We start from the raw sequence: 16,470 nt of genomic DNA on the forward strand, positions 1-16,470 counted from the left end.
CCTAAGTTACACAATTTGGGACAAGAATATCTTAGGGAAAGTATACTCACAGAGCCTTATATAACAATCTTTTCCTTTACTGTATTATATATACAAGATATCAAATTATGATATATTGAAAAGAAAATATAACCAACAAAGTGACTTTGCTTTAAAAATACTTTTTCAAAACTATTCCTGTCTAAACAGAAATGCAAAACATAAGGTGTGTACCTTTGCCGCTATGGTAGAGAAGAAAGAAGCATGGCTTTGGCATCAAAAGACCTGGGTTTGAGGCTTGGTTCTGCCTTTGTTGTCTCCATAACTTTGATTGAGCTACTTAACTTTTCTGCATCACAAGTTCCTCATCTATAAAACAACGTGATAACATGTGTCTCAGCACTGTTGTGGGATGGAAAACTAACAAACATGAAAGAACTTTATAGATTACAAAGTAAATAGAAAACAAAATACATATATTCTTTAAATGACTACATTCTCCAGGGCAGTTTTTGTGCAGAACTCAGCAGAATTCTTCAGAGGGAAAAAAAACTCACATCTCTGTGACTGTTTTCCCCAGACAATAATAAAAAAATAATAAAAATTTACCTGAATTTTCCAAGTGTTCCATCACAGAGATAAATGTGCTTATTGAAGGTGACTATAAACATAATAGAATCTAAAAAAAGATATACAAAACAAGTTCCTGATTAGGAGTTCATTAATTTTTCTTCTCTTTCACCAAATATGCATTGAATGCCAAGAATATTCAAAACACTTTAAAGAATTAAAAATTACTAATTAGCATTTATAATTATTAATTAGCATACTTTTACTTACTCAGAAGAAAGCTTCCTATTTCAGGGAAGACCGTGTATGTACCCATGCATTCACAATACAATACTGGGTATAACAAGTGATACATGTCTGATACAAACTAATGAGAAATGATACTTGAATTGAGCCTTAAAAAAACAAGTAGGGTGCCTGATCAGGCAGTGGCACAGTGGGTAGAGCACTGACCTGAGATGCTGAGGACCCCCTGAGGTCACCAACTTGAGCACGGGTTCATCCAGCTTGAACCCAAGGTCATGGGCTTGAGCAAGGGGTCACAGGCTTGGCTGGAGCATCCTCCCCTCACCCCGGGTCAAGCATGGATGAGAAAGCAATCAGTGAACAACTAAGGTGCCGCAACTATGAGTTGATGCTTCTTGTCTCTCTCCCTTCCTGTCTGTCTGTCCCTCTCTCTCTGTCTTTCTCTTGCTTAAAAAAAAAATAAGTAGGGTTTCAATTAGCTAGAATAAGTGGAATGGCATTCCAAGAAAAGGGAACTGTTTTCATAAATGTTATGGATACAAAAAAGTAAGGCTTTCTTCTGGGAATGGTGAAAAGCTTGGGTTTCCTCAAGAATAGGTTTAACATAGGATGTGACTGGAGAAGGCCTCTTATAACAGGTTAATGCATGTGAAATTTATTCTGCACGTAATAGGTAGTCTTTGAAGGTTTTCTTTAGGGGGGAGGGACATATATAATAAAATAGGGCTTTATAACACAAATATTTAATTTTTGTATTAATATTTATATTTAATCTTTACAAATTGCTTTTACATTCATGATTTCATTTGCTCCCTGCCACAAGTCTATGGTAGAGATGTTATTATTTGTGAGTAGAATAAGGTTTAAGCCAGGTCTTCTGATTCCAGTTCCAACCTGCTTCAAATCTGCTTCAATCATTAGAAGATGGTTGTGTCTAGGCATAAAATATACACTGAAGTGAGGAGTTCCTGAAGGCAGTGGGGCAGCTCCCAAAGAACAGAAGAAATTCTGAGGTAGAGTGGAATTTTGGAGACGGTGTTTAGCAAAGTAACCAAAAACAAATGAACAGGCTTCTCTATGCTAGAATATTTGACTCTGCCATGAAGGCAGCAGGAACAGGATTACGGACATGATTTCATATATCTTTAAAATTCCCCCATGGAACTGAGCGCCTTGCTAGGCACATAGTGTTGCAAAATAGGTGACTGATGCATTCATTGCCCTCAGTCAGGCACTGACACTACTAAGGACAGGACAAACCTTAGTCCCTACAGAGTTCTGAACTGTACCTAATGGTCCCAACTGCCTAGCACAGACCCAGGATCACATCACTCCAATAGTATGCTACAAGATGCCTTTCCTAACATGACAAAGATATGCTTGTTTAAATGACAACTGTAGGACTCCCCCAAGGACATGTGGGCCATGTGAGAACTGTGAGCACAGAATTCACAGCTGTTCATTTCAACAGTCAACAGTGGACAACTGGTAAGAATCCAAACAATTTTTTATTGTGTAAGTCTTAAATGCTATTTTTTTTTTCTAATAGCTTCTCTGTTAATGATGCAAATTTGATATCTCAAAATAAGGATTTTTTTTTCAGGAAAGATCTTGTATATATAAAAAAACTTGCTTTTGATTCAACTTCTCTAACATTGCAATATAAAATGGTTAAGAGAAACTTTTCCTATCATCTTATCACCTTTAAAGGTTATTTTCTCATACAGTTAAAACATTAAACTCCAGCCTTCTTTTTTTTTTTTTTTTTTTTTTTTTTTTTTTTTTAATAAATTTTTATTGATGTTAATGGGATGACATTAATAATTCAGGGTACATATATTCAAAGAAAACATGTCTAGGTTATTTTGTCATTAAATTATGTTGCATACCCCTCACCCAGAGTCAGATTGTCCTCCGTCATCCTCTGTCTAGTTTTCTCTGTGCCCCTCCCCCTCCCCCTAACTCTCCCTCCCTCCCTCCTGCGTCCTCCCTCCCCCCACCCCTGGTAACCACCACTCTCTTGTCCATGTCTCTTAGTCTCGTTTTTATGTTCCACCAATGTATGGAATCATGTAGTTCTTGTTTTTTTCTGATTTACTTATTTCACTCCGTATAATGTTATCAAGATCCCACCATTTTGCTGTAAATGATCTGATGTCATCATTTCTTATGGCTGAAACTCCAGCCTTCTTTCATGGCCCCCACTAGGGTCTGTCCTGAGTAAGGCAAGCCTTCACAAGGCTCCAGGGCTGACTCACAGAACTCATACCCTTCTTCCAGGGTCTTGAGGAATGCTGACAGAAGTGACAAAGCAATGAACTAACATTTCTCACCTCGATTCCCTCAAATAGTGGTTTTCATTTTTTCTGTTTTTCTTTTTTGTTTGTTTATTGTATTTTAGTTTAGAAAATCCTGTCTTTACAAGAAAGAAATCCTATCTTTTATTGTGGAAGCCTGCTTCAAAAAGTTGTTAAAAGCAAAGTTATTATAGTTGAAAGAGACAAGCAGAAAAGAGGTGGGAAGAAATGGAGACCTTATTGTTTGCCCTCCCTCATGCCCTAAGTCTTTTGCTGGACACAGAATAAAACTATTAACCTTAGAGATTCCTGAGGTACTTAGCACTTGATTTATGATCTTCAGAATGTAGAAGCATAAAAACACTGAGTTGGACCAACCTGGGTGTGAATAAGAAGCAGTCTACTTGACCACTCTACTCATCATTCTTTCCAGTTATTCACTGAATATCTGTGAGGCACCAGGGATATATCAGTAAACAAGAGAAACTAATTTCCTGCTTTCACGGAGCATGGATAGTGGAGGAAGACACTTAATAAAGACATACCCAACTAAAAATTATATGTTTGATGTGATAAGAAAATGGAAATGGAGAAAAGTAAAATAGGACAAAGGAATAGTAAAAGTGTGCGTGTGTGTGTGCGCGTGCACAGTCTTTTACATGGTGGGTCAGGGAAGGTGTCCTTTGTGAGAATGACCTTTAATCAGGAAGTCAATAAAGTGAGATATCTGGAGCAAGAGCTGTTCACGTGGAAGAAACAGTAAGTAGGAAAGCACTGAAGCAAGCAAGAGTCTAGGACGTTCAAGGAAGAGCAGGGAAGCCAGAGTGGACAAATGGATGGAGAGTGAAGCAGTGGACAAGGTCAGGAAGACATTAGCTCCTCTGGGGAAGGGCCACATCACCCTCAACCTGACTCTGTGGGGGCGTGCTTCGAGTTTCGGAGTAGATGCTTGATATTTATGTGGGGGAAAGAATCAGAAAGTTCATTGTTTTAGTAAAAAGAACACATTAAAGAGTATATCTATCTAAGTCCTTCCATCAGAAAGTCGGAGGTAGCAAATTTTGTAATGTATTTGCCTAATCAGAGTTCAGAACATCCTGTCTCTACAGAGAGCACTGTCTACCGCCCAAGTGACCCCTGCATTGGGGACAAAATGCGCCCAGTGTTTCAAGGCCACATTTCTCACCACATCCCCAAAGTCAGTTTGGGGGATGTTCCTATTGCGAAGATTACACAATGTGGTATGTTCCAAGGAAAATGATGACCAGTAAATGATGAACATTGTTACTAGTTCAGATCCCCTGGCACATAAAAATCACTTTTTGTTTTAAACCAGAAAAGAAACAAATTATTGAAAAGCGAATTGGCCTCTCACTGTAACTCTGAGCTTCCCAGCACTTCTATCAAGTATTAGTTTTGGTCAACAATGTCACTCGCTTAGCATAATTTCAGAATTAAACTGTTATAAAATCATGAAAAATGGTTGATTCTTTTATTTTTATTTCTGAGAGCAGGCATTTTTATCACAATTTCTTAGGCGAAGCAATTTTCAAATGAGGTAGTTTTTATGACAGGCCTTATAAAATTTTACCTACTAAGCCCGTGTTTTGTGATTTTCTTTTTTTTGAAAGGATACCCACGGTCCCATTGTTCCCTCTCTTGGTACCCACCGTCTGCCAAGAAACACAACTAGTCTCTAGTTTTCTGATCCCCTTTGCAATTTGTGACTGAGTTTACAACAAAAGAAGTCATTCTATTTGTAACTCTAAATATATCAAGATTGTCAGATTGTTCAAGGAAAAAAATGTAACCTTTGCTTTTTAAATTTTTTTCTTAAAAGGACATTTCATCTTTGTTATAATGAGGTTAATTCCAGGTCACATACAAAAAAAAAAAAGCCACAAATCTGTGCAACATAGATAACGCAGCAGCTTGAACTGTTGACTCCAGTTGAAACAAGGAAGAGTTGGTGATTTAGCAGTCCTAGTATGGGTCAAGGCAGGACATTGCACACAAATAATAAATAAAAAAAAGAATAGAAACTTTTGCTGTCAGGGAGTTTGTGTGGATTGGTTGCTCTTTACCATCTTTCATGTTCTGATATATTAGCATGCAACCTAGGTGGTAGGACTCTTCTCCTCTTTAATCTTCTCCTGTCTCACAGCAGGTACCACAGTGACTCTTTAGAGGGGGAAATCAGCAACGTGGCCCTTACCATTCACACACTGAATTTATAAAAAGATACCTACTGCTAATGGTTCACAATGAAGGTCCTGCCAAATTTCTTGATGACCATGAGACAGGGCTACCGCCCACCTGCTCCATGTGTGTTCTTCCCCACCCTTCCAAAAACAAACATCACTGAGAGTAGGATGATCAAACACCTAGGTTCAACCAGTACTGAGGGATTGACTAGGTTGGACATGTGAGTTTCAGTGCTTAAAGTAGGAAATTCCAGGGCAAAGCAAAGGAGTTGATCACCTTAACTAGGACCTCCCATGAAGTTTGGGGCAGCTGTAGACCGAGAGCTGTGAACATTGGGTCTTGATGAGCTGTGCTGCTCCCCTTTACCACACAAGGGGAAGGACTCATTTGTTCAAGCCTTTGAGGTACACCACGTGGAAGTCCTCTCATTTTCCCAGTATGATAAAAACTTCTGACAATTTCCACATTAGCAAAATGGGGATAATAATTGTGTGTATTTCCTAATTCTTCTATGAGAATTAAGTTAATATTCACATGTGTAAAGCACTTACAACCAAAGCCTGGAACTTAATCAGTGCCTGACAAATGTTACTTATTGTCATTATGATCATTAGTTTATGGATGGGGGAGAAATGATACAGGACTTCATATGGTAGTTGACTGTGTCCTAGTGAATCTTGCCATATTATCTTTTTAAAAGTTAAAAAGAAAGAAAGGGTGGAAAGGAAAAGGAAGGAAGGAAAGAAAGTAGAGAGGGAAAGAGAGAGGAGGAAAGGGAGAAAGACAGAGAAAGAAGAAAAAAAAAAGGAGTGATGATGGTCAGTTAAGATTTATCTACTGTCTTGAAAATTAATTCTACTTGCTGGATAACTCTGTTGATTGAAGCATTGTTCTGGAGCACAGAGGTTGCCTGCTGGATTCCCCAGTCAGGGCACATACAAAAGCAGCTCAATGTTCCTCTGTCTCTCTCCGTCTCTCTTTCTCTCAAAAAATGAATTAATTAATTCTACTCACAAGGACTGACATTTTAGCATTGCCAAAGCCCATATGAAATGTTTTTAAAATGAAAATAATTGGCACGAATATACTACATTTTCAGAATAAGTTACAACCCTTTATCAACATTTTAAAATCATATTTAGGAAATGTAAACAACCATAATACCCACCAGTAGGATAGTAATTAACATAATTATGTTACACCTATACCCTGCAATTTGTTAAAATAAATAAGGTAGGTTTTTATGCACTGACATGGAAGATCCCGAAGGCATACTATTGCAGAACAATATATAGAGTATAATTTCATGTATGCAAACAAACACATCACACAGATGCCTGTATTATGTATAAGTACATGGATTCAGAAAACAGGCTTAAAAGACAGACACAGTATCTAAGCATTATCTTTGGGAAGAGAAGAATGGCTTGGGGGTGGCTAAAACAGGAGACTCACTTTTTTTTTTTTTTGTATTTTTCTGAAGCTGGAAATGGGGAGAGACAGGCAGACAGACTCCCGCATGCGCCTGACCAGGATCCACCCGGCACGCCCACCAGGGGAGAGGCTCTGCCCACCAGGGGGCGATGCTCTGCCCCTCCGGGGGCGTCGCTCTGCCGCGACCAGAGCCACTCTGGCGCCTGGGGCAGAGGCCAAGAAGCCATCCCCAGCGCCCGGGCAGTCTTTGCTCCAATGCAGCCTCGGCTGTGGGAGGAGAAGAGAGAGACAGAGAGGAAGGAGAGGGGGAGGGGTGGAGAAGCAAATGGGCGCCTCTCCTATGTGCCCTGGCCAGGAATCGAACCCGGGTCCCCCACATGCCAGGTCGACACTCTACCGCTGAGCCAACCGGCCAGGGCGAGACTCACTTTTATGTTAAAATTATGTGTTGCTTGAAATTTATACAAAGAGAATGTATTCATATATTATTAATATTTTATAATTTTTAAAAATAGCATAATAAAATAGCTGTAGAAAAGAGGTCACCCCAAAATTCTTTTGTTATTGTTTTGTTATTCACCTCCTTCTCCCTCATGCTCAACATCCCTTCAAAATAGAAAAACAGATTTGCTGTAAGTGGCAAGGTATCCAGGTTACTACAGATGAGGTATATGCATATAATTCACAAACTGATAATGAGAGTTGACCAGAGTAAAGAGTCAGTCAACCTAATTATACCCGAGTACAAGTCAAAACAAACAGCCACATTGTTAAACATGATTTAGCAATAAGTTCTTTTTTTTTTTTTTTAAGTGACAAGAGGGGAGATAGTGAGACTCTTGAATGCATCCTGACCAGGATCTACCTGGCAACACCTGTCCGGGGCTGATGATTGAATCAACTAAGCTTTTTAGCTCCTGAGGCTCAGACCAAGGAGCTATCTTCAGTGCCCAGGGCCAACACTCGAACCATTCAAGCCACTGGCTACAAGGTGGAGAAGAGGGAGGGAAGGGAGAGTGGGAGAAAGAGAGAAGCAGATGATCACTTCTCATGTGTGCCCTGACCAGGAATCGAACCCGGATGTCCATATTCCGGGCTGACACTCTACCCACTGAGTCAGCCAGCCAGGGCCAATAAGTTCTTAAAAAACAAAATTTTTTAGCTGTTTTTAACCAATGGCATCTTCATAATCATGAAATACAGTTAAATGAAACACTAAAGGTACATTGTTCTAATGTCTCTGCAAACTTGATAATGATAATAATCTGGATAAAATAATCTTGTAATATGCGTTTAGGGAGGTTGGAACACGTTAACTTGTGAGCACATTGTTTCGCTGTATTAGTGGTATTATCACAGAATCTGAATGCTGAAGATGCTGTCTAGAGCAGTAGTCCCCAACCCCCGGGCCGCGGACTGGTACCAGTCCGTGGGCCATTTGGTACGGTCCGCAGAGAAAGAATAAATAACTTACATTATTTCTGTTTTATTTATATTTAAGTCTGAACGATGTTTTATTTTTTAAAAATGACTAGATTCCCTCTGTTACATCGTCTAAGACTCACTCTTGATGCTTGTCTCGGTCACGTGATACATTTATCCATCCCACCCTAAAGGCTGGTCTGTGAAAATATTTTCTGACATTAAACCGGCCCATGGCCCAAAAAAGGCTGGGGACCACTGGGACTCTTCTTTGCTTGGTGGAGAGCTGAAGACAACCCTCTAGGTTTCATTCGAAGCTTAAAGTTTTGAAATTATAACCAGTTTAGGAAAGGTACTTGCTGCATTGGAAAGAACTTGAGTTTCAGAGTCAGAGTGACCTGGGTTTGACTTTATTCTTTGATACCAACTGTATAATTTTACACACTTGATCTTAGCCAAAAGGCTGAGAAGCAATAATTTTAGATATATACATATTATTTACCTCCTTGTGCTTCAGGTGTACTGTTACCTCTGTCAAATAGCATAATCATTGCTACTTCAAAAGACTATTGTAAAGACTTGAGTTGAAATAGGGTATATAGCCCTGGCCAGTTGGTTCAGTGGTAGAGCATCGGCCTGGCGTAAGGGAGTCCTGGGTTTGATTCCTGGTCAGGACACAGAAGAAAAGCGCTCATCTGCTTCTCCACCCTTTCCCCTATCCTTCCTCTCTATCTCTCTCTTCCCTTCCCATAGCCAAGGCTCCATTGGAACAAAGTTGGCCCAGGGCACTGAGAACAGCTCCCTGACCTCTGCCTCAGGCGCTAGAATGGCTCCAGCCACAATGGAGCAACGCCCCAGATGAGCAAAGCATCACCCCCTGGTGGGCATGCCGGGTGGATCCCGGCCGGGCGCATGAGGGAGTCTGACTGCCTTCTGCTTCTAGCTTTGGAAAAATAGAAAGAAAAAAAAAGAAATAAGGTATAGAAAAGCATAAAGCACAAAATCAACACTAAATATAATTTGAATGAAATTTTCATAATTTGTTTAATCCCTGTGCCATAGCATTTTTGTTGATTTTTTATTTTAAAATTAATTTATTATGAATTTTTAGGGTTTTTTTACCCTCTTTAAAAATGTGACCTTAACTATGTCAGGTAATTACAAAAGAATAAAACTTTTTTTTTTGTATTTTTCTGAAGTTGGAAATGGGAAGGCAGTCAGACAGACTCCCACATGCACCTGACCAGGATCCACCTGGCATGCCCACCAGGGGGCGATGCTCTGCCCATCTGGGCATCGCTCTGCCGCAATCAGAGCCATTCTAGCACCTGAGGCAGAGGCCATAGAGCCATCCTCAGCGCCCAGGGCCAACTTTGCTCCAATGGAGCCTTGGCTGCGGGAAGGGAAGAGAGAGACAGAGAGGAAGGAGAGGGGGAGGTGTGGAGAAGCAGACGAGCGCTTCTCCAGTGTGCCCTGGCTGGGAATCGAACCCGGGACTCCTGCACGCCAGGCCGACGCTCTACCACTGAGCCAACCAGCCAGGGCAAGAATGAAACTTTTTAAAACATTAAATGAACAGAAATTCACTCATTCAAATAAGCACTCAAAGAAATTGTGGAGTCTCATAATTGCCATGACTGAAGAAATCATTCAGTTGAATTATGTCCAAATGCAGGAATCCTTCATTTCATCTTCTCCTCCTGACAGCTGCTCAATAGGCTGCTTATTAACCTCTTAGTCAGAGAAGAATGAGGGAAGAGAAGTCTTTTTGAAAGAAAAGAACTAGAGTAGAAAAGAAGCCACAAGTTTACCTGGAATATCAGCACCTCTTTCTCTCAAAATGGCTGCACCAGGTGATCTTCAGGTATCTGCAAACAGCAACTAACAAAGCAATCTTCTCTGATCTTCTTTCCCAAGAAATAGATCTGGACTATCCTCCTATATGTGTAAGAGAACATTGGACTTTAGGGAAGTTGTCTAGCCAGGAGATGACGTTCTTCAAAGACAATGACAATGATAGATGCTGAATTTGTTTTGAAGTTCCTCTGTACTATTGCTAAGGGATTTCTAGTCTATAGTTGCAATCTAGCTCTTATGCTAAGATTATAGTCTTTTTGAATTCCTTAACCTTTCTGTGATGTACGTTGAATCTTAGTTCTATTCTTTTGTTTCCTTGGCTCCTCTTCAATTATTTTCTTGAGGTCTTCAAAGACATCATCTTCTGTGATATAATTAGGAAGCTCAAAGCAGCATTCTACAGAGCATCAAAAGCTTCAGGCCTACCCTTAGACACATTTCAGTAATAATGTTAAGACCTAACAATCTCTGATTTTTTTTCCCAAACTTATATTTGCCAATCAGTTAATAGACAAGCCTAAGCCTAATGTTTTAAATTTTTCTGTAGTGCTTCAATTTGTGTCATCACTTTAAATTTTACAGCAAAAGGTAGGCTTTCTCTCTCTCTCTCTCTCTCTCTCTATATATATATATATATACATATGTATATATATATACATATGTATATATATATATACTGCTCACAAAAATTAGGGGATATTTCAAAATGAATATGAAGTGATTAAAAAAAGAAGCATCTGATTTTTTTTATTTAACAAGAACATTAGAAAAGCAAACAAGTCAAAAAAAGTTGTTTGGTTATGCAAATGAGATGCAAAACCAACTTTTATTTCATGGGTGAAAATATACTCTACAAAAGGCTGAAAGTACTGGAGTATCTGCACATCTCCTGTTCCCCTAATTTTTGTGAGCAGTGATATTTATGTTTCACACTTAGAGTTTGTCATTATGTTGTAAATTGCAATAAAGAAGGAATTTGAATCAGTTATATACCAATAACAGAGCACCTGCTTGGGGATTCCAAGGTTCTAACTTTACCTTGGCCACTCTAGAGCCAAGATTGACAAGGAATAAATAGAAACCTATCTCTATTTATAGGTCCTCCATTTATTCACAACACAACAACAGTAGTGGCTAGCTATGAAATTCTCTTCCAGTAACATAATATACACTTAGTTTGAAAAAAAAAAAGTTTCCTGGGTTAAATTGGAAATGTTTAAATGTAAAATTTTAAAATAAACATCTTTGTAAGTTAAAAAATAAAAAAAAAATGAGCATTTGTAAGCTAAGGAATGAGTACAGAGAGCGTTTAAATCTGTGGCAGTGAGTGAAGTCACTGAAAGTATGGGTAATAAAGAAACAGAGTGCTCAGGACTTAGACTTAAGGAATGCCACATTTAGAGGTAGAAAAGAAAAGTTGGAACTAGCAAAAGAAGCTTGGAAGGAGTTGCCTGTTAGGTAGGAAGAAACCAACTAATCAGAGTTTCCATTAAGGTCACAGTTCTGGCTGAGATAGGTGATATACACGATGTAAAAGGGTGTTTCTCACTATGATGGAAAATATATTTATGACATAAATTAAAAGGGGAAGAGGTCTGCCTGGAGAGGCAGCAGAACATGGAACTGAGGGACAGAAGACTAGAGTTAAATTTCCAGCTCTGGGCTGACTAGGCAGTGGTGCAGTGGATAGAGTGTCAGACTGGGACACAGAGGACCCAAGTTCGAAACCCAGACATCGCCAGCTTGAGCGTGGGCTCATCTGGTTTGAGCACAGCTCAGCTTGAGCCCAAGGTCGCTGGCTTGAGCAAGGGGTCACTCGGTCTGCTGTAGCCCCAGGTCAAGGCACATATAGAAAGCAATCAATGAACAACCAAGGCGCCGCAACAAAGAATTAATGCTTATCTCTCCCTTTTTGTGTGTCTGTCCCTATCTGTCTCTCTCTCTGTCTCTCTATTTCTGTCACAAAAAAAAAAAAAAACCCCACAAAAAAACCCCAGCTCTGTTAATAGATATATGGCATTGGAACAGGACACATGACTTTGCTCTGAGCTTCTGACAACTTCTCTGCACAAGGAGAGATAATAATACCTCTCTTTTTTCTTTTTTTTTTTGTATTTTTTCTGGAGTTGTAAACGGGGAGGCAGTCAGACAGACTCCTGCATGCGTCCGACTGGGATCCACCCAGCATGCCCACCAGGGGGCAATGCTCTGCCCATCTGGGGTGTTGCTCTGTTGCAACCAGGGCCATTCTAGTGCCTGAGGCAGAGGCATGGAGCCATCCTCAGCGCCCAGGCCAACTTTGTTCCAATGGAGCCTTGGCTGTGGAGGAGAAGAGAGAGACAGAGAGGAAGGAGAGGGGGAGGGGTGGAGAAGCAGATGGGCGCTTCTCCTGTGTGCCCTGGCTGGGAATCAAACCCGGGACTCCTGCACGCCTGGCTGACGCTCTACCACTGAGCCAACCAGCCAGGGCTAATAATACCTATCTTAATGGGCTCTTGTATAAATATGAGCTCTTGTATAAATTTATCAAATTAATGCTTTCAATATATATTGTAAATAAAGAAACATTACACGAACATAAGGCACTTGCTTTGACTCCACCCAGAACTTGGATTGCTCCAGGACAAGGGCCCACCTTACCCATGTTTCTCTTATCAGTCTTCTGCCTGGATTTTGACCTCCCCAATGGTATCTACCTGCTTTCTATGACTTTTTTCTGTGATCTTTTTCTGTGGCCTAATAGCTAGCCTAACAGTGCCAATTGCCCATTGCCATGGCTTTATACCATCCCAGTTGCTGGGCTCTTGCCTAATCATGGACTTCATTCCTATCTTTCTGGCCCACTCACCACCCATGAGCCCAAGTTATGACACACTCCAAAGTGTTGTTTTGAAGCTAATCCCAGAGCTAACTACTGAAATTCAGAATACAAACTGTACATTAACACCTTGCTTGTTCAGTAACAAAGACTTCTTAAAGTTCATGAGCCCAAAGTAACTTGTGTCGTAAAAGATGGTATCAACAGCAATATATACATATATATATGAATATATTATATATACATATTAATTCATCAATTTCCTTCACCTTATAAGGTTTTTACTAACATAAATAATAAAGGTTTTTGTTCATTTAAGTAGTCTTTAAAATTGTTTATGGCTATGTTGACACTATCTGGAGTTTGTCTGAAAGTCTTCTCTAATCATGTAAGATATCCATACCATTTATTTGAAGATTCTTTAATCATGTTGTTTTCACTGAAAATAAGAATGGCTTTAAAATTATCAAAAGGTCTACACAATTAAATTGCTACTTGCTTTATCAATTTCTTGGGAGTAAAAAAATCAGCCAATCACTTGTTGATTCAGGTCTCAAACCAATCCATTCACTAATATATTAATAAGTTTTTAATTGTTAATTATTAGAAAGGAGAAGTATTAATCGAATAATGGTATTTTATGCTCTTAATTTTTTAGTTGATTTGCTCTAGGTACAATATTGTAATTCTTACAGTCAATCATTTTGAAAATCATAAAAATACAATTGAGTCTCTGTACCTTGATCTTTTAGATTTGGGAAGGGACTACAGAAGAAAAGGGAAGAAGCACTATGTGGATATCAAATGACACACAACAGTCTTTAAAACCCCAGCAAAGACTTTGTGTGTGTGTGTTACACAAAGTAGTGGTGGGATTCATCTGGTTCTCACCAGTTCAGCAGAATCAATACCTGATTTTTTGTTGAGTTCTGCAAACTGGTTGTTAAAATAGCACTTATAATTAGGATTCTCTCTAAGGTAGGTGCCTGAGCAGCCGCCCAATTTGGAAATCACAAATTTACATTCCCTACTCTTTTTTAATGTTCATCTGTGCAACAGCATATTCTATGTGCCTGTAGTAATGTTCATTCTTTCCATAGGTGAAAGAAATTTGCCAGAACTATGCTTATAATATTTTATTCATTTCATAAGACTCATTATACCTTTGATGAAATACTACATTTTAATTCCCTCGCATTTGTTACTTCAGTAAACAAACATATAACGTAAAAAGTGTCAACCAGGTGGTGACAAGCTGTCATTGAAAATACTGTATCTTAAACAATAGTTTTATTGTTTTTTGTCAGGTATTAATATTTTTCCATTAATATTTTTAAATTCTTTCTTCTAACAATCTAGTTTTGTGTATCTCTTTTATTGTTCTTATTTATGTATTAAATGCATGAAATAATAAACTACCTTTCGGTATATCATTTTCTTATACTTAAAATGGTCATTATTAGGGCAGTGAATCAGTTGTTAAATTATTTGAATCCCACCACCGACACAAAGAATATGAAGTTAACCATGACAGTGTATTACAATAATGCCATACGCACAATTCTTTCCTGCATAATGGAAAGTTAAATGCCAAGTTAAAAAAATTCCAGGTCTTGGCCTTGGCTGGTAGCTCAGTAGATAGAGCATCAGGCCAGCATATGGACTTCCCAGGTTCAATTCCTAGTCAGGGCACACAAAAGAAACGACTATCTCCTTCTCTCCCCACCCTATCCCCCTCCTCTTCCTCTTCCCCTCCCTCAGCCAGTCACTCTATAGATTCAAGCATAGTTGGGTACTCAAGCATTGGCCCCAGATGGGGTTGCCAGGTGAATCCCTGTAGAGGTGCATGCGGGAGTCTGCCTCACTATCTCCCCTCCTCTCACCTAAAATAATAATAATAATAATAATAATAATAATTTCAGGTCTTTTATATATTACAGTGGACTAATAACTTTTATTGCTTTTTTCAGGAATGTCAGTTTCCACTTTCTAAGAAATTTAATTACATTTGCTCTTCTCCAATCATCTCTACCCTTTTTTGGCCCATTCCTACATTACGAGGAAAAATGTAAGTGAATTTGAAATGGTATTACCTAATTCTGAAGCAGAACACAAACTGTTCCATCTTTCTCAAAGGACATGCCAGTTTACTATAGTTAAATACTTAAAGAAGTAAGCCTGACTCCACTGGCAATGAGGGCAATTGCTGATGGCACTCAGACCTGGGTGAGTTTTCAGTGTCCATTGTTATTTGTTATATACTTCTAGAGTATTCTGCACCTTTTTTCAAAATATTTACCAGTTCATAGTTATATATTTGTATGATTCTCCCAACATGACAGTGAGAGCCATGAGAACAAGGTTAACATCCATTTTTCCCACCAGTGTACATTCCAGTACCAGTTCAGTGAGTGCCTAGAACGTAGTTAAATGTGCAAAACATTTTCAAAGAAAAAAATGAATAAAAAAATAACCAAATTATCATTATTTTCAGTGAATACTTAGAAATGGATCAGTACTAATCACTTGGCACGTGCCATGTACTTATTGATGTATGAAAGTCCAAAACTATAAAAAATTTTATATTGAGCCAAACTGATGACAATTGCTAGGACACAAGATCTTAAATGTTTTGGAAAATAATAGTTTTACACTTTCTTTTATGCATTTGATATTAAGGAGGGAACATAAGGAAGATTGCCTGTGGTAGAAAGTAGAGCAGGGATTGGATTGTAGCACAGTTAAGATTATGTGCTCTCCTGAGTGTAGTTACACTTATTTCAAAGTTGTGTTAACCTAGCTGCCAAAAACAATGAACAGTGTATGCTAAGGCAAAGATAAACCTTTCACTAAAGAAGTTATATGCCTGGGGCATGACTAGCCACCATGGCCTGCCCAGTTAGAAATTTATGACCAAGCCCTGGCTGGTTGGCTCAGTGGTAGAGCATTGGCCTGGCGTGCAGGAGTCCAGGGTTCGATTCCCAGCCAGGGCACACAGGAGAAGCGCCCATCTGCTTCTCCACCCCACCCCTCTCCTTCCTCTCTGTCTCTCTCTTCCCCTCCCGCAGCCAAGGCTCCATTGGAGCAAAGTTGGCCCGGGCGCTGAGGATGGCTCCATGCCTCTGCCTCAGGCGCTAGAGTGGCTCTGGTTGCAACAGAGCAACACCCCAGATGGGCAGAGCATCGCCCCCTGGTGGGCGTGCTGGGTGGATTCCGGTCAGGCGCATGCGCGAGTCTGACTGCCTCCTCGTTTCCAACTTCGGAAAAATACAAAAAAAAAAAAAAAAGAAAAAGAAAAAAGAAATTTATGACCAGATCACACTGTGAGGTTATACTTTACATAGAACCCTCTTATTTCATTCACATAATGAAAATCTACAAAAGATGTTTTTGAACAATAACATCACATTTGAACATACCTTACTTTTTCTCTTAACTATTTTACAAAGAATGGTTTCAACCTTCTCTGATGAGCACAGAGTGATACATTTGCATACTATTTTAAGAGCATTCCATTATATATTTTGTGTTCTATAGTCTGTCTTTTTAGAGTGAGACTGAAAATTTAGAACACCAAAGAAAAATTCCAATGAAGCATATCCCATAATCTGTCACACCAATAATATAAAAGAAAAATTATTA

Source organism: Saccopteryx leptura, chromosome 2, assembly GCF_036850995.1.
Source record: "Saccopteryx leptura isolate mSacLep1 chromosome 2, mSacLep1_pri_phased_curated, whole genome shotgun sequence".
Lineage (NCBI taxonomy): Eukaryota > Metazoa > Chordata > Mammalia > Chiroptera > Emballonuridae > Saccopteryx > Saccopteryx leptura.